Below are 18,648 nucleotides of genomic sequence, written 5' to 3' on the forward strand. Positions count from 1 at the left end.
TCCTGGTACCATGTAATGTTATCTTAATAACGTAATTACGAGTCTCCCAAGCAGTTGTAGTGGAGTGCCATTTATTCAGTCCTGACTCTGTGTCTCCTAGTACAGTACTTCAAGCATGGCCAAGATGGCGTCGGATCCCACCCCTGGATATAACATCAGCTGTCAGCCAGCTGTCAATCAAACCCCGCTGTCTTTACAACAGCTACGGTTATCCGTACAGGAGTGAGTGCGGTGGTGGAGCAAATAAACAGTGCGGCGAGGAAGGCCTGAGAGCAGAGGCAGTGGACCTGAGCGGGAGCGAGAGCGGAGCAAATAAACAGCATGGCTGAGAAAGGCCTGAGAGCAGAGGCAGCGGACCTGACAACAAAAACAAGGAGTGACATCACAGGAAAGCAGGGAAGTGATTGGTTGGTCAGTATTTCTCTCTTTTCTTGGGCATTGGTTTAAATTAAGAACCGGAATTAAAAACTAAACGTTCAAAACTTTAAACACTTAATTAATTAAATACATTAGAGATGGCAGGGCAGGCGATGTGTTACTGCTGCAACATGTGGGAGCTGGTGGACACCATTGAGGTCCAAGGCAATCACATTTGCAGTAAGTGTTGGTTGCTCGAGGAACTTCGGCTCCATGTTGATGAGCTGGAGTCCGAGCTTCAAACACTGCGACACATCAGGGAGGGGGAGAGTTACCTGGACGCTGTTTTCCAGGAGGCAGTCACACCCCTTAGATTAATTAAATCAAATTTGGTCCATGGTTAGGGACAGGTGGGTGTGACTACAAGTGAGGCAGGTATGGGGAAACAGGAGGTAGTGGTGGAGGAGCCTCAGCTTCTGCACTTGTCCAAAAGGTACGAGATTCTTGCTCCCTGTGTGGACGAGAGCAGGGACTGCAGGGAAGATGAGCAAACTGACCACAGCACCATGGTACAGGGGGCCATTCAAGTGGGGGGAACAAAAAGAAACGTGGTAGTGGTTGGGGACAGTATAGTTAGGGGGATAGACACTGTTCTCTGCATCCAAGAGCGTGAGTCCTGAAGGCTGTGTTGCCAGGGTAAAGGACATCTCCTCTGGGCTGGAAAGGAACTTAGAGTTGGAGGGGAAAGATCCAGTTGTTGTGGTCCATGTAGGTACCAACGACATAGTTAGGACAAAGAAAGAGGTTCTGCTGAGGGAGTATGAGCAACTCGGGGCTAAATTAAAAACCACAAAGGTAATAATCTCTGGATTACTACCAGAGCCACGTGCTAATTGGCATAGGGCCAATAGGATCAGAGAGATGAACGAGTGTCTCAAAGATTGGTGTGGGAGAAATGGGTTTTGGTTCCTGGGGAACTGGCACCAGTACTGGGATAAGAGGGAGCTGTTCCGTTGGGACGGGCTTCATTTGAACCAGAGTGGGACCAGTGTCCTGGTGAATCGAACAACTAGGGCTGTAGATAGGGCTTTAAACTAAATAGTCGGGGGGAGGGATACGCTGAGCGGAAATTGAAAATGTCAAAGAAAAATGAGAAGGCAACGGTGCAGGGTAGCGATAGGGGTAATGATAACCAGAGAGTGACAGAAAGGGACAATGCGTATACACATAAGAATGCATCGGAAAGAGGGGTCAGAGTAGGGAAAAATGGTAAAAAGATAAAATCAAAAGCTCTATATCTGAATGCACGCAGCATTCGTGACAAAATAGATGAGTTGAGAGCACAAATATAAATAAATGGGTGTAGGGGGTGGTGTGGGTTGGCGCGTACGCCCAGTCAGTTATGCCCCTGACTGTTTGTGAGCGGTTCGAATTGCTCCCACGCCCCTGGGCTCTAGACACCGGACTTAGGTACAGGCGGCGATACAGAAAAGACTTGAGTAGACAAGTGGTTTGGATGTAAGCAAAAACCAAGATTTTATTGAAATGAAAATAACACGGTCTTACGAGAAGTTACCAGTATAAAATTACAGGCAAATACAAATAACTATACTTATACAGGGAATGGGGAACACACGGCACATCGAGGGAAAACAAACTATCTTAACAATCCCCTTATCCTTATCCCACCCCCTATACCTAACTAGATTAAGCTATGAGGGGCCCGAATTCATGCTCACCAATCCGAAATAAAAGCCAGCTGTTAACGAGTGCAAGTTTTGAAGTCTGGTCTCTGGTCCTTCTAGGTATCCCGTCGCCACGTGGTCTTCAGGGGTGCGGTGCTGGGTCTGCAACTATGACACACCCTCTCCCCTCCGCTGTCGTCATCGTCTCGTGGTCTCGGGGTGCTGCAAGGGCGTTGCCCAGGCAAAAGTACCCCAAGGTTAAAGTCTTTGCTTGGGTACTTTACCTCGCAGGGATGATGGTTCCTCTTCCTTTTGGATGGCAGTTGGAGTTTGCATGAAGCTAATCGCAGGTCAGCTGAAGCATTCTTCGACCCTCTCCCAAATTCGTCTCATCTCACCACCTCGCCCCGTCTTGTCCCACCTCGCCTGGCCTGGTTTGTCCGTGTCCGCCTGGTGCAATGCCGGGCATCCCTGATGGAGTGGGGAAAGGCACGGGCGGTGGCCCGGCGGCAAGCGCGGGATGGGGAAAGAGCAGCAGCCACGAGGGCGGGGAGCAAGAGGCAAGAGCAAGAGAGAAGAGAGCGGCGGTTGCTGGTGGGCCTACAATTATACTCCTTCGGATGGCCCTTATCTACGCGCCAATTCAGGTTGGTTCATTGTCCCAATCTTGGTGGGCTAGTTTAAATAATCGTAGCAGTCTAAACTAACTATTTTTAGATGGCCGGTGATCGCACCTACTGGCCTGATGTCTGAGCTGTATTGTGATTAATGCATTTTAATCGGCCTGTCCAGCCTCGATGGCTTCCTTAAGCTGTTCCCGATTATTTATGCAAACAACTTGATGGCCTCAAGTGTAGGCCTAACTGGTTTTGGTCTGTCTACGATTTGGCTTAATGCATATTCAGAGTTCTGTCTGCATTTCAAAATACAAAAGTCCTTCTTCACAGAAACTGCATTTTAGGTTTCGATTTCCCTAAAAGCTGCTTGTACCACAGAGTCCAAGCTTTTAAAATTTTGCAGGCTTTTGGCCACGAGGTGCGGACGCCATCTTTGGGTACCCTTATTTTAAAATGTCCATGCAGGGTCCCTTTTATCAATAATAACCTTTGGGGAAATGTGGAAATTTTGCGAATCTTACATGGGTATGATCTGATAGCCATTAGAGAGACGTGGTTGCAAGGTGACCAAGGCTGGGACCTGAATATTCAGGGGTATTTGCCATTTCGTAAAGACAGGCAGAAAGGAAAAGGAGGTGGTGTAGCTCTATTAATAAGGAATGAGATCAGTGCAGTAATGAGAAATGATATTGGCCTAGAAGATCAAGACATAGAATCAGTTTGGGTGGAGATAAGAAATAATAAGGGGAAGGAGTCACTGGTGGGAGTGGTCTACAGGCCCCGAAACAGTAGCCACAATGTAGGACAGAGTATACATCAAGAAATAATAGAGGCTTGGAAGAAAGGTACGCCTATAATCATGGGAAATTTTAATCTTCATATTGATTGGACAAAGCAAATTGGCAAAGGTAGACTTGAGGAAGAGTTCTTAGAGTGTATACGGGATGGTTTCTTGGAACAATATGTTGTGGAACCAACCAGGGAGAAGACTATTTTAGATCTGGTAATGTGTAACGAGGCTGGATTAATTAATGATCTCGAAGTGAAGGATCCTCTTGGGAAGAGTGATCATAGCATGGTAGAATTTCAAATTCAGTTTGAGGGTGAGAAAACTAGGGCCTAGAAATTCAGTTGGGCGCGCCAGCCGTTAGCGCCTTAGCAGGAGCAGATCTCGAGCGCTAGGCGCTTAGCGCCCGGGCGCAGCGCGATCTGCGCCTCGCCCCAACTTCAGTACACATTTAGCGCCGGCGCAAAGTCTTAGCGTGCGCCCTGCTGCGCGTGCAGATCATGACGTCATTTCTTAGTGCAACACCCTTTTTGCGCCCCGAACCGGAACTTCACTCGCGCCGGCCCATTGTGCGCCGGGCGGCCCTAACGACTGTGAAGTGGAACGGTACACAGCCGAGGCGGGCCGCGGGGAGCGCTAATTAAAGGACACTTACCCTGCACTATAAAGGCCAGCCATTTTGCAGCATTCACTCTTGTGCAATGGTTTTTTGGAGAGAGACCAAGGAGGAGAGCTTACTGGTTTGGACCAACACTAGGACAGGTATTTTTGGCTCAGGCCAGAGCTTAGCAATGATCTTTGCCTTCATTGAGAGCTCAGTGTTTGCCAGCATATAATGGGGGCTGCATTGGGTGCCAACGCTGACTTTCAGCCTTATGCCAGAAGGGCTTACAGACGCCGTGAGAGAGTGGCAGCCCTGGCTAGACGCAGAGGGGGCAACAGGCGTCGCCAACTGAGGCCTTACCCACCCAGGGTATACCGCCAGCAGTCCTCCTATCTGACCATGTCTGCCGCGATGTGTGTTAGGAGGCTGCGATTCAGAAGGGAGGTGGTTGCAGACATCTGCCAGCTGCTTCACAGAGATCTGCAGCCACAGCTGATGCGCAGGACGTCCCTGTCGGTGGCAGTGAAGGTGATGGTGGCTCTCAACTTCTATGCCACCGGCTCCTTCCAATCCGCTGCTGGGGACATCGCTAACATCTCCCAGTTCGCCGTGCATTGCTGCATCCGCCAGGTGACCGATGCCCTTTTCAGAAGGAGACATCAATTCATCTCCTTCCCCATGACCCTGGACAAGCAGCAGCAGCATGCAGTGGGATTTGCAAGAATAGCGGGCTTCCCCATGGTGCAGGGCACCATTGACTGCACGCATGTGGCTTTGCAGGCACCTCTGGAGCATGCCGAGGATTACCGCAACCGGAAGGGCTACCATTCCCTCAACGTACAGCTGGTGTGTGACCACAGGCAGCGCATCCTAGTTGTCAATGCCCGCTTTCCAGGCAGCAGCCATGATGCCTTTATCCTGCGACAGACAACTGTGGCTGACATGTTCCAGGCACAGCCTCACCCAAGAGGATGGCTTATCGGAGACAAAGGCTATCCTTTGTGTACCTGGTTCATGACCCCGCTCCGCGCGCCCACGACCCCTGCTGAAGAGGCATACAGTGAGAGCCATCAAGCCACTAGGAACATCATAGAACAAACAATTGGCGTCCTCAAGCAACGGTTCCGCTGTCTCGATCGCTCCGGGGGAGCCCTCCAGTATTCGCAGGAGCAAGTCTCCCAATTCGTCGTCGTTTGCTGCATGCTGCACAACCTGGCTATCCGCAGGACTCAGGCACTGCCACCTCACGTTGAACAACCACCTCAGGAGGAGGAGCAGGAGGAGCATGAGGAGGAGGAGAACGAGGAGTACCAGCCCAGGAGGGAGGCAGAAGGTCCAAGGGCCGCCCGTCGGCAGCTTATTGAACGTCACTTCTAGGCCCCCTGTCAGGGAATGGCTTGTGCCAATGAAAGAATATGATTGCAGCTGCTCCCAAGCCCTCAGCCGGTTAAGGCAACAAACACTTCAAAGATCAAACATGGACAATGTTAATAAATAAAATGCTTTATTGTACAAACTCAGGGCCCTTCCCACATGAAAACCAAAAACAGACGAAACCCCCAAAAAACACTCAAACACATTACTCGCTCCCACAACCTGGAGAGGATTAACAAAACAGTGCAACTAAAATGGCCGTCATCCTCGGCCTTCGTAAAAAACAAACATCACATCCTCGGCCTTCAAAAAACAAACATCCAATTCTCGGCCTTCAAAAAACAAACATCCAATTCTCGGCCTCAAAAAACAAACACAACTGGCCACACATTCGACTTTTTGGCCCGCTAGGGCGATGCCGTGGCCATCTTTGTGTGGCCCCTGCCCGCCCTGCTGCTCCTCCTCAAAGTAAGGCCATTGGCTGCTGCAAGGCTGGGGGCAGGCTCCAGAGGGGCACATGTTGTGACGGCAGATGCCCTTCGGGGTCGGCCTAGTCGAGGTCTGGCCGTCGAGCGGGCGGCTGTTGAATGCTGCAGCTGTGGCTGGCCAGCATCAGTCGCTGCAGCAGCTCCTGGCAGCTCCACTGGGGGAGTGGCAGTGCCGGTTGGAGGAATGGGGCAAGCTGGCGGATGGCACGCGCTCGCTGGTTGCCTGAGACACTGGCACTCGCCCGGGCCAGCACTGCAGCATGCGCACCAATCTGCCGAGGGAAAGACCGCTGTGCTGCTGCAGCGCGCCGGGTGCCCTGGCGATGCCTGGATGACACAGCGAGTGTGGCAGCAGTGAGTGCCCGTGTTGACCTGTTCAGTGACCTCATCAGAGCACCCAGTGACTGCACGGCACCACTGATCAGCTGCCCACTCGCTGCCTGAGCTGCCCCGAATGCCGCCCGACTCGCTGCCTGATCTGCCCCGAATGCCGCCCGACTCGCTGCCTGCTCTGCCCCGAATTCCGCCAAACTGATGGCCTGTGAGGCCCTGACATCGGTCACACTCCGAGAGAGGGACTCGATGGCCTCAGGCAACCGTGCCACTACCCCCATGAGCTCCGTGTGCCAGCGCTCCTAGTCCGCGGACAAGTCCTCGAGGCGTTCCATCTCCTCGGCGAAGACCATCTCCGGACTGGAGACCGGACTCTCCCTCTGGGGAGAAGGCCGCCGAGCTGGCCGACCCTTCCTGCGTTGCTGGACGCCGCTGGGCCCAGCAATTGGACTCCCCTCCGACCCTTCCCCCCTCTGGGGAGAAGGCCGTTGAGCTTCCACCCCCCTCCCACGTTTCTGCAGGCCGCAGGTCCCATGAGCTCCCCTCCCCTCCGACACTTCCGCCACGCTCCCCTCCAGGGAAGACGTGTCCCCTACATTGGCATGGGTTGCCGCGGCTGAGGGTTCCCCTGATGGGCCGCCTTCCTCTTGCTCCTCCTCCTCCTCCTCTTCTGAGGGGCTGTCACTGGCAAGTTCAGGGACCTCCTCCTCACCATCTGAAAGCAGGAAGGCACAAGAGTAGCTTTAGAGTGAGGAGAGGGCATCAGCGAGGGATGCATGAGTGGTGGCATTCAGCGCATTGGTCGGACAGTGGCAAAGGATGTAGATCTGATGCGCAAGTGGGACGAGAGAGGTCCAAAAGGTGATATCCTTACCATTGGTGCCCAGAACAGGGTCGGCATCTCCACATGCAACGGGGCCAATCACCCGGCCACCCATGATGCGCTCTACGCGATGTTGCAGCTCGGTGAGCGGCTGGATCTGGGGTCGGCCTCCCCCGGTCGCAGTCCAGCTCTTCTTATTATTGGCCAGCTTGGCCTGCAAGAGAAAGGATGGCCTCTAAGTACAGTGTGTAGCCCTGATCTTGTGTGCACTGCCTCCCATGGTGGAATAGCCTGGCCAGTGTGTCGCCCTGATCTTGTGTGCACTGCCTCCCATGGTGGAATATCTTGGCCAGTGTGTTAAGTGTAGAATGTGCAATTGATGTTCATGCCTGTCCCATAGCTGCTGGATGAGGGCTGGCCATTAGGGCTTTTAGGTCCCTTTGCCCATAATGTGAGGTGCACATGCAAGGATGAGGAGGACACTGGAAAGGGTACTCACCCTGACAATCCGAGTGAGGTCATTAAACTTTTTGCGGCATTGGACACCGCTCCTGGGGACCTCGCTGTTGGCTGACACCTTGCTGGCGACATGCCTCCAGGCTCTCCGGTAGACGCGGACCGGCGCCTTCCTGCCATTGTCCGGGTACAAAATATGGCGCCTCTTCTCCACAGCACCAACCAGCACACTCAGATCAAGCTCTGAGAAGCGCTGCGCTCGTTCACGGGCCTTCTGCATGGCTTCAGGTGCTATTTGGGTCCAGCAGCAGTGTTCAGGCCTAGCTGGAGGGCTCCACTATCCAGGGCGTGGCAGCAGACCAAGTCGACCCTTCCCCCTTAAGAGCTGGCCGGCGCCAGGGTGTCTGCTGTCAATCACGAGATGGCCGCACCTGCGCTGTGCCCGGCCTCAGCGCTCTCGCTCAGCACCTCCGGCTTAGCGCCTAAAGAGAGGCGTGCAGCGCCAGTTTTAGCGCTCGAGCAAAGTCTTAGGGCGAAGCTAATGAATATCGGAGAAGTGGCCTTGATTTTGCGCCGGGCGCAAACTTTAGCGGCCGCCCGACTTTACCGCCCCAAAAGTGGCTACAATGAATTTCTAGGCCTAGGTCTCAAACTAGTGTCCTGAACATAAATAAAGGTAATTACAAAGGTATGAAGACAGACTTGGTTAAAGTGGACTGGGAAAATATATTACAGGGTAAGACTGTAGAAAAGCAGTGGCCAACATTTAAGGAGATATTTCATAACTCTCAGCAAAGATATATTCTAGAGAGAAAGAAAGACTCTAAAAGAAGGATGAACTATCCATGGCTAACTAAGGAAATAAAGGATGGTATCAAATTAAAAACAAAAGCATACAATGTTGCGAAGAATAGTGGAAGGCCAGAGGATTGTGAAATTTTTTAAAACCTGCAAAGGACGACTAAAATAATGATAAAGAGAGAGAAGATAGCTTATGAGAGTAAGCTAGCAAGAAATATAAAAACAGACAGTAAGAGCTTCTACAGGTATATAAAAAGGAAGAGAGTAGCTAAAGTAAATGTTGGTCCCCTAGAGGAAGAGTCTGGGGAATTAATAATGGGAAACAGGGAAATGACGGAGACTTTCAACAAATATTTTGTATCGGTCTTCACGGTAGAAGACACTAAAAGCATTCCAATAATGGATAAACAAGGGGCTATAGGGGTGGGGGCGGGGAACTTAAAACAATCATTATCACTAGAGAGAAAGCACTAGGCAAACTAATGGGACTAAAGGTGGACAAGTCCCCTGGACCCGATGGCCTGCATCCTAGAGTCTTAAAAGAGGTGGCTGCAGAGATAGTGGATGCATTGGTTGTAATCTACCAATATTCCCTGGATTCTGGAGTGGTCCCAGCAGACTGGAAAACTGCAAAAGTAACACCTCTATTTAAGAAAGGAAGGAGACAGAAACCAGGCAACTATCAACCAGTTAGCTTAACATCTGTCATTGGGAAAATGCTGGAGTCCATCATTAAGGAAGTGGTAGCAGGACGTTGAGAAAATCATAATATAGTCAAGCAGAGTCAGCATGGTTTTATGAAAGGGAAATCATATTTGACAAATTTGCTGGAGTTCGTTGAGGATGTAACAAGCAGGGTGGATAAAGGGGAACCAGTAGATGTCGTGTATTTGGATTTCCAGGAGGCATTTGTTAAGGTGCCACATAAAACGTTACTACACAAGATAAGAGCTCACGGGGTTGGGGGTAATATACTAGCATGGATAGAGGATTGGCTAACTAACAGAAAACAGAGAGTCGGGATAAATGGGTCATTTTCAGGTTGGCAAACTGTAACTAGTGGGGTGCCACAGGGATCAGTGCTGGGGCCTCAACTATTTACAACCTATATTAATGACTTGGATGAAGTGACCAAGTGTAATGTAGCCAAATTTGCTGATGATAGAAAGACAGGTGGGGAAGCAAATTGTGTGGAGGATGCAAAGAATCTCCAAAGGGATATAGATAGGTTAAGTGAGTGGGCAGGAATCTGGCAGATGGAGTTTAACGTGGGAAAATGCGAGGTTATCCACTTTGGTAGGAAAAATAAAAAAGCAAATTATTATTTAAATGGGGAGAGATTACAAAATGCTGAGGTACAGAGGGATCTGGGGAACCTTGTACATGAATCACAAAAAGTTAGCAGGCAGGTACAGCAAGTAATTAGGAAGACAAATAGAGTGTTGGCCTTCATTGCAAAGGGAATGGAGTATAAAATTAGGGAAGTCCTGTTACAACTGTACAAGGCGTTGGTGAGACCACACCTGGAGTACTGCGTACAGTTTTGGTCTCCTTATTTAAGGAAGGATATACTTGCAATGGAGGCAGTTCAGAGAAGGTTCACGAGGTTGATTCTGGAGATGAAGGGGTTGTCTTATGAAGAAAGGTTGAGCAGGTTGGGCCTATACTCATTGGAGTTTAGAAGAATGAGAGGTAATCTTATTGAAACATATAAGATACTGAGGGGGCTTGACAGGGTAGATGCAGAGAGGATGTTTCCCCTCGTGGGGGAATCTAGAACTAGGGGGCATGATTTCAGAATTAAGGGGAAACCCTTTTAAAATGGAAATGAGGATGGATTTCTGCTCTCAGAGGGTCGTGAATCTTTGGAATTCTCTTCCCCAGAGAGCAGTGGAGGCTGGGTCATTGAATATATTTAAGGTGGAGATAGACAGATTTTTGAAAGGTAAGGGAGTCAGGGTTATGGGGAGCGGGCAGGGAAGTGGAGTTGAGGCAAAGATCAGATCAGCCATGATCTTATTGAATAGCAGAGCAGACTCGAGGGGCCGAATGATCTACTCCTGCTCCTATGTCTTATGTTCTTATGTCTTATGTTCTTATGAGCTGTGCCAATAGGACGGACTCCACCTGAACTGGGATGGGACCAGTGTCCTAGCCGAAAGGGTAAATAGGGCTGTCGCAAAGGCTTTAAACTAGTAAGATGGGGAGAGGGAGCTACAAGAAATGTAACCAGCCTAAATATAAACAAAACAGGAAAAGAGAGCACAGGAAAGAATAAAGTAAGGGATGACATTCATGGCAAAGGAATAAATAGAGTTATAGAACAGAAGTGTAAAAAGATGGTTAAGTATAAAATGAGAGGAAACCCTATTAAAAAATAATTAAACTGTCTTTACAGCAATGCACACAGTGTCCATAATAAAACAGGGGAGCTGGAGGCAATCATCTGTTGCGAGGAACCAGATATAATAGGGATTACTGTGACATGGCTACAGAAAAATCAGGACTGGGAATTAAACATTGCAGGTTATAATATATTTAGATAAGATAGGGAGGGAAAAAGGGGAGGTGGAGTAGCTGTACTTATTAGGGATAACAATGGCAGTAGAAAAAAGTGACGCAGATATCAGCAAGACAAAAATAGAATCCATATGGATACAGATAAAAGATATTAAAGGATCAATCACACTAATAGGCGTAGTCTACAGATTACCTAATAGTGGAAGGGAGGAGGAGGAAGAAATATGCAGACCCGGTGCCAGGGTTAAGGACATCTCCTCTGGGCTGGAAAGAAACTTGCAGTGGGACGGGTTGGATCCAGTCGTCGTGGTCCATGTTGGTACAAACGACATAGATCAGACTAGGAAGCCGGTTCTGTTAAAGGAGTATGAGCAGCTAGGGGTCAAATGAAAAAACAGAACCTCAAGGGTAATAATCTGAGCCATGAGCGAATTTGGTTAGGACAATTAAAATAAGAGAGTTAAATGTGTGGCTCAAAGACTGGTGTGGGAGAAATGGGTTTTGCTTCCTGGGACACTGGCACCAGTACTGGGGCAGGAGGGAGCTGTTCCGTTGGGACGGGCTTCACTTGGCCAGTGCTGGGACTAGAGTCCTGGCGGATCATATAACTAGGGCTGTAGAGAGGGCTTTAAACTAACTAGTGGGGGGGAGGTTCCTAGAGAGCAAATAATAAAAATGACAACAGAGAAGGTCATAGACTTAGGTAGCAGTGGGGAAATTAAAAACCAGAGCGTGTCAGGAAGGGGCAGAAGGTATGGAGTAAAAGGTAAAGTAATAAAAAGGGCAAAAGCAGGAACTAAGTGTCACAAAACACATTTGAAAGTTCTCTATCTGAATGCACGTAGCATTCGTAACAAAATTGGACGAGTTAATGGCACAAATAGCTACATATGGGTATGATCTTGTGGCCATTACAGAAACATGGCTGCAGGGTGACAATGCCTGGGAATTAAACATACCAGGTTATATAACGATCAGGGAGGACAGGCAGGAAGGAAGGGGAGGTGGGGTGGCTATGTTAATAAAGGAAGGAATCACTGTAATACAGAGAAATGATATTGGGTCAAAAGATCACGATAATGAAACAGTTTGGGTGGAGATAAGGAATAATAAGGGGAAAAAAACACTAGTGGGCGTAGTCTATAGGCCTCCGAACAGTTGCAACTCGGTTGGACGGAGTATCAATCAGGAAATAGTTGAGGCTTGTAGTAAGGGAACATCTATAATTATGGGGGATTTTAACTATCATATTAATTGGACAAATCAAATTGGGCAGGGCTGCCTTGAGGATGAGCTCATTGGGTGTATTAGGGATGGGTTTCTTGAGCAGTATGTAACTGAACCGACCAGGGGGCAAGCAACCTTAGATATGGTACTGTGTAATGAGACAGGATTAATTAAAAATGTCCTAGTAAAGGATCCCCTTGGAATGAGTGACCATAACATGGTTGAATTCCTATTCAATTAGAGGGTGAGGAGGTTGGATCTCAAACAAGCATGCTAAGCTTGAATAAAGGAGACTATGAAGGTATGAGAGCGGAATTGAGTAAAGTGGATTGGGAAAATAGATTAAAGGGTAAGACGATACATGATCAGTGGTGTACATTTAAGGAGTTATTTTACAACCTCCAAAAAATATATATTCCACTGAGAAGAAAAGGGTGTAAAAGAAAAGACAGCCATCCATGGCTAAGTAAAGAAATTAAGGATAGTATTCGACTAAAAACAAGGGCATATAAGGTAGCCAAATCTAGTGGGAGGATAGAGGATTGGGAAAACTTTAAAAGACAGCAAAAAATAACAAAAAGATTGATTAAGAAAGGGAAGATAGATTATGAAAGTAAATTAGCAAAAAATATAAAAACAGATAGTAAGAGTTTTTATAGTTATATAAAAAGAAAAAGGTTGGCTAAAGTAAATGTTGGTCCCTTAGAGGATGAGACCGGGAAATTAATGGTGGGAAATATGGAGATGGCAAAAACACTGAATGAATATTTTGTATCAGTCTTTACAGTAGAGGACACTAAGAATATCCCAACACTGGACAAGCAGGGGGCTGTAGGGGGGGAGGAGATAAACACGATCAAAATCACTAAGGAAGTGGTACTCGGTAAAATAATGGGACTCAAGGCGGATAAATCACCTGGACCTGATGGCTTACATCCTAGGGTCTTGAGGGAAGTGGCGGTAGGTATTGTGGATGCATTGGTAATAATCTTCCAAAACTCCCTGGACTCAGCAAAGGTCCCGGCAGACTGGAAAACTGCTAATGTAACACCCTTATTTAAAAAGAGCAGTAGACAAAAGGCTGGAAACTATAGACCGGTCAGCCTAACATCTGTGGTAGGTAAAATTTTGGAGTCCATTATTAAGGAAACAGTAACAGGACATTTGGATAATCACAATTTAATAAGACAAAGTCAGCATGGTTTTATGAAGGAGAAGTCATGTTTGACAAATTTGCTGGAGTTCTTTGAGCAAGTAACATATAGGGTGGATAAAGGTGAACCAGTGGACGTAGTGTATTTAGACTTCCAAAAGGCTTTTGACAAGGTGCCACACAAAAGATTATTGCTTAAGATAAAAAATCACGGGATTGGGGTTAATATTCTGGCTTGGATAGAGGATTGGCTATCTAACAGAAGGCACAGAGTTGGGATAAATGGTTCATTCTCAGACTGGCAATCAGTAACCAGTGGTGTTCCGCAGGGGTCAGTGCTGGGTCCCCAACTCTTTACAATCTATATTAACAATTTTGAGGAGGGGACCGAGTGTAAAATATCAAAGTTTGCAGATGATACTAAGATGGGAGGGAAAGTAGTGAGTGAGGAGGACATAAAAAACCTGCAAAGGGACATAGACAGGCTAAGTAAGTGAGCAGAGATTTGGCAGATGGAATACAATACTGGAAAGTGTGAGGTTATGCACTTTAGCAGGAAAAATCGTAGAGCAAGTTATTATCTTAATGGCAAGAAACTGGAAAGTACTGAAGTGCAAAGGGATCTGGGGGTCCTGGTGCACGAAACTCAAAAGGTTAGTATGCAGGTGCAACAAGTGATTAAGAAGGCCAATGGAATGTTGGCTTTTATTGCTAGGGGGATAGAATATAAAAATAGGGAGGTATTGCTTCAGTTGTACAAGGTATTGGTGAGACCGCACCTGGAATACTGCATACAGTTTTGGTGTCCATACTTAAGAAAAGACATACTTGCTCTCGAGTCAGTACAAAGAAGGTTCACTCGGTTAATCCCGGGGATGAGGGGATGGACATATGAGAAGAGGTTGAGTAGATTGGGACTCTACTCATTGGAGTTCAGAAGAATGAGAGGCGATCTTATTGAAACATATAAGATTGTGAAGGGGTTGGATCGGGTGGATGCGGGGAGGATGTTCCCGATGATGGGTGAAACTAGAACTAGGGGGCATAGTCTTAGAATAAGGGACTGCTCTTTCAAAACTGAGATGAGGAGGAACTACTTCACTCAGAGGGTGGTGGGTCCATGGAATATGGTGCCCCAAAAAGCTGTAGAAGCTACATCATTACATAAATTTAAAACAGAAATAGACAGTTTCCTAGAAGAAAAGGCAATTAAGGGTTACGGGGAACGGGCAGGAATTTGGACATGAGTCTAGGTTCGGATCGGTCATGGCCCTGTGGGTAGCGGAGCGGGCCCAGGGGCCGTGTAGCCTGATCCTGCTCCTGTTTCGTGTGTCTAATTCTGTTAGATTCAGGAGATAGAAAATGTCAGGCAGAAAGTGCCAGTCGGAAAAGTGTCAAGCGGAAAAGTGTCATTCAGAAAAGTGTCTGTCAGAAACGAGTCAGGCGGAAAAGTGTCAGGTGGAAATGTGTCGATAATCTGTGATAGTGGATTGGCGGTTAGGATCAGATCAGCCATGATCTTATTGAATGGCGGAGCAGGCTCGAGGGGCCGATTGGCCTACTCCTGCTCCTATTTCTTATGTTCTTATGTTCTTAAATGAGGGAAATGAGTAAAAAACATAGAATAATAATCATGGGGGATTTCAACTATCCCGATATTAATTGGACAGAAGAGGTAAGTAAAGGGGTTAAGGGATTGGAGTTCCTAAAACATGTACAGGACTCCTTTCTAACCCAATATGTAAAAAGCCCAAAAAGGAAGGATTCGATATTGGATCTAGTAATGGGGAATGAACCAGAGCAGATAAGAGAAGTAAAGGTAGGGGAACATATAGGCAATAGTGACCATAATATAATACAATTTAAGATGATAATTGAAAAGGACATAAGTATGATGAAAACCAGGTTAATAGATTGTAGAAAAGCTGATTTTGAGGGACTAAGAATAGAACTGGGGGAAAAAATGGGCAGCAATATTGGCAAACAATGATGCAGAATAGCAATGGGAAACATGTAATATCGTTTTCAACAGAGTGCAGGAAAAATATATTCCACTGACAGGAAAGAACAAATGGAACACTAATGAGACTCCATGGATGCATAAAGCCAGAAGGGAACAATTGAGGGTAAGGAAAGAGGCATATATTAAATACATAGACAGCATGATCAGAGAGAATATGAAAAGATTAGGAGAAAAGTCAAAAAAAAATTAGGGAGGCAAAGAGGAACTATGAAATTAAACGATCAAGGAACATAAAACAAAATAGTAAAATATTTTATAGGCACATCAATAAAATAAGAAGGTTGGGATGGAAATAGGGCCATTAAGGGATAGTCAGGATAATACCACAGGTAATGATAGAGAGATGGCAGGAATATTAAATCATTATTTTGCTTCAGTATTTACCAGGGAGATAGAACATTTGGACATGACATTGGATGATGAGATTACTGATGAGGTAAGTGCATTTAAAAAAAAAGGGGATTTATTGAATAAATTAATCAAACTCAAGGAGGATAAAACCCCTGGTCCGGATGGATTGCATCCATGCATTTTAAAGAATCTAGGGAAGAGATAGCAGAGGCATTACTATGCATATTTAATAATTGGTAGAAAAAGGTACAGTGCCAGAGGACTGGCAGATAGCTAACGTAATGCCTATATTTAAGAAGGGGATAGAACATGTCCAGGGAATTATAAACCAGTCAGCTTAACATCAGTGGTAGGAAAAATAAAGAAATCCCTACTGAAGAAGGAAATAGAAGAACATCTAGAAACTAAAAATATAATAATGAATAGTCAACATGGATTTCAAAAGGGAATGTCTTGTTTGCCCAACTTTATTGAATTTTTTGAAGAGGTAACAGAGAGCGTATACAATGGTAATGCAGTAGATGTAATTTATCTAGATTTTCAAAAGGCCTTCGATAAGGTACCCCATAATAGACTAATGAAGAAGGTCAGAGAATGCAGAGTCAGGGGACAAGTAGCAGAATGGATTGCTGGCTGGCTTCAGGACAGAAAGCAGAGAGTAGGCGTAAAGGGTAGCTATTCACAGTGGCAGAAGTTGGGAATTGGTGTTCCACAAGGATCAGTGCTGGGACCACTGCTGTTCACAATTTATATTAATGATTTAGACTTAGGAATCAAAAACACAATTTCTAAATTTGCAGATGACACCAAATTGGGGGGATAGTCAATATTGAGGAGGACTGCAACAAGTTACAGGAGGACATTAATAAACTTGCAGAATGGGCAAATAATTGGCAAATGAAGTTCAGCACAGATACATGTGAGGTATTACATTTTGGTAGGAAGAATAGGGAGGTTACTTATCACTTGGAGGGTGGGAGTCTAGGTGAGGTAGGGGAACAAAGGGATCTCAGAGTACAAATACACAAATCACTAAAAGTTGCGACACCATTAAAAAAAGCCATAAAAAAGGCCATAAAAAAAGCAAACCAAGCACTTAGAGTTTATTTCTAGAGGGATAGAATTGAAAAGTAAGGAAATTATATTAAACCTGTATCGAACCTTGGTTAGGCCACACTTAGAGTATTGCGTACAATTCTGGTCGCCATATTATAAAAAGATGTCTCTTTCTTAGGCAATCCCTCGGAATCGAGGATGACTTGCTTCCACATTAAAAATGAGTTCTCAGGTGACTGATGAGTCCAATGTGGGACCTACAGTCTCTGTCACAGGTGGGGCAGACGGTGGTTGAAGGGATGGGTGGGTGGGGTGCTTGGGTTGACATGCACTCCTTGCGCTGCTTGCGCTTGGCTTCCGCTTTCTCCCAGCGAAGAGTCTCGAGGCGTTCGGCGCCTTCCCGGATGCTTCTCCTCCACTTTGTGCGGTCTTGGGCCAGGGATTCCCAGGTGTCAGTGGGGATGTTGCACTTTTTCAAAGAGGCTTTGAGGGTGTCCTTGAAGGGTTTGCTCTGCCCGCCTGGGGCTCTCTCTCAAGAAAAAGATATAGAGGCACTGGAGAGGGTGCAGAGAAGATTTGCAAGGATGCTACCAGAAATGCAAGGGTATACGTATCAGGAAAGGATGAACAGACTGAGTCTCTTTTCTCGTGAAAAAAGAAGGCTGAGGGGTGACCTAATAGAGGTCTTTCAAATTGTGAAAGGTGTTGATAGAGTGGATACAGATTGTTTCCACTTGTGGGGAAGTGCTTAACTAGAGGCCATCAATGTAAGATAGTCACCAAGAAAGCCAATAGGGAATTCAGAAGAAACTTCTTTACACAATGAGTGGTGAGGATGTGGAACTCGCTACCACAGGGAGTGGTTGAAGCAAATAGTATACATGCATTTAAGGGGAGGCTGGACAAACATATAAGAGAAAAGGGAATATAGGGTTATGTTGATAGATTTAGATGAGGAAAGGCGGGAGGGGGCTTATGTGAAGCATAAACGCCGGCATGGACTGGTTGGGCCAAATGGCCAGTTTCTGTGCATATATATCCTATATAACCCTATGTAATGTAAATGGTGCAAAGGTTTTGGGGAGTCAGGGGGTGAGACAATCACTGCAGAATACCCAGCCTCTGACCTGCTCTTATTGCCACTGTATTTATGTGGCTGGTCCAGTTATGGTCCTGGTCAATAGTGACCCCTAGGATATTGATGGTGGGGGATTTGGCGATGGTAATGCCGTTGAATGTCAAGGGGCGGTGGTTAGATGCTCGCTTGTTGGAGAAAGTCATTGCCTGCTACTTGTGTGGCGTGAATGTTACCTGCCACTTATCAGCCCAAGCCTGAATGTCGTCCAGTCTTGCTGCATGCGGGCATGGACAGCTTCATTATCTGAGGAGTTGCGAATGGCATTGAACACTGTGCATTCATCAGCGAACATTCCCACTTCTGACCTTAAGATGGAGGGAAGGTCATTGATGAAGCAGCTGAAGAAGGTTGGGCCTGGGACACAGTCTTAAGGATCTCCTGCAGCGATGTCCTGGGGCTGTGATGATTGACCTCCAACCACCGCAACCATCTTACTTTGTGCTAGGTATGACTCCAGCCAGTGGAGCGTTTTCCCCCTGATTCCCATTTACATCAATTCTACTAGGGCTCCTTGGTGCCACACTCGGTCAAATGCTGCCTTGATGTCAAGGGCAGTCACTCTCACCTCACCTCTGGAATTCAGCTCTTTTGTTCATGTTTGGACCAAGGCTATAATGAGGTCTGGGGTTGAGTGGTCCTGGCAGAACCCAAACTGGGCATCAGTGGGAAGGTTATTGGTAAGTAAGTGCCGCTGATAACACTGTCGATGACGAGGGCTTGATATGAGAGGCAGAGTGAGGGCTTGATATGAGAGACAGAATGAGGGGATGTTATTAGAAGCAGAGTGAGGGGATGATATGAGACAGAGTGAGGGGATGATATGAGAGAGAGTGTGACGGGGATGATATGAGAGAC

This window comes from Somniosus microcephalus, chromosome 3, assembly GCF_052327205.1.
Source record: "Somniosus microcephalus isolate GS21.2 chromosome 3, FLI_Smic_1.0, whole genome shotgun sequence".
Lineage (NCBI taxonomy): Eukaryota > Metazoa > Chordata > Chondrichthyes > Squaliformes > Somniosidae > Somniosus > Somniosus microcephalus.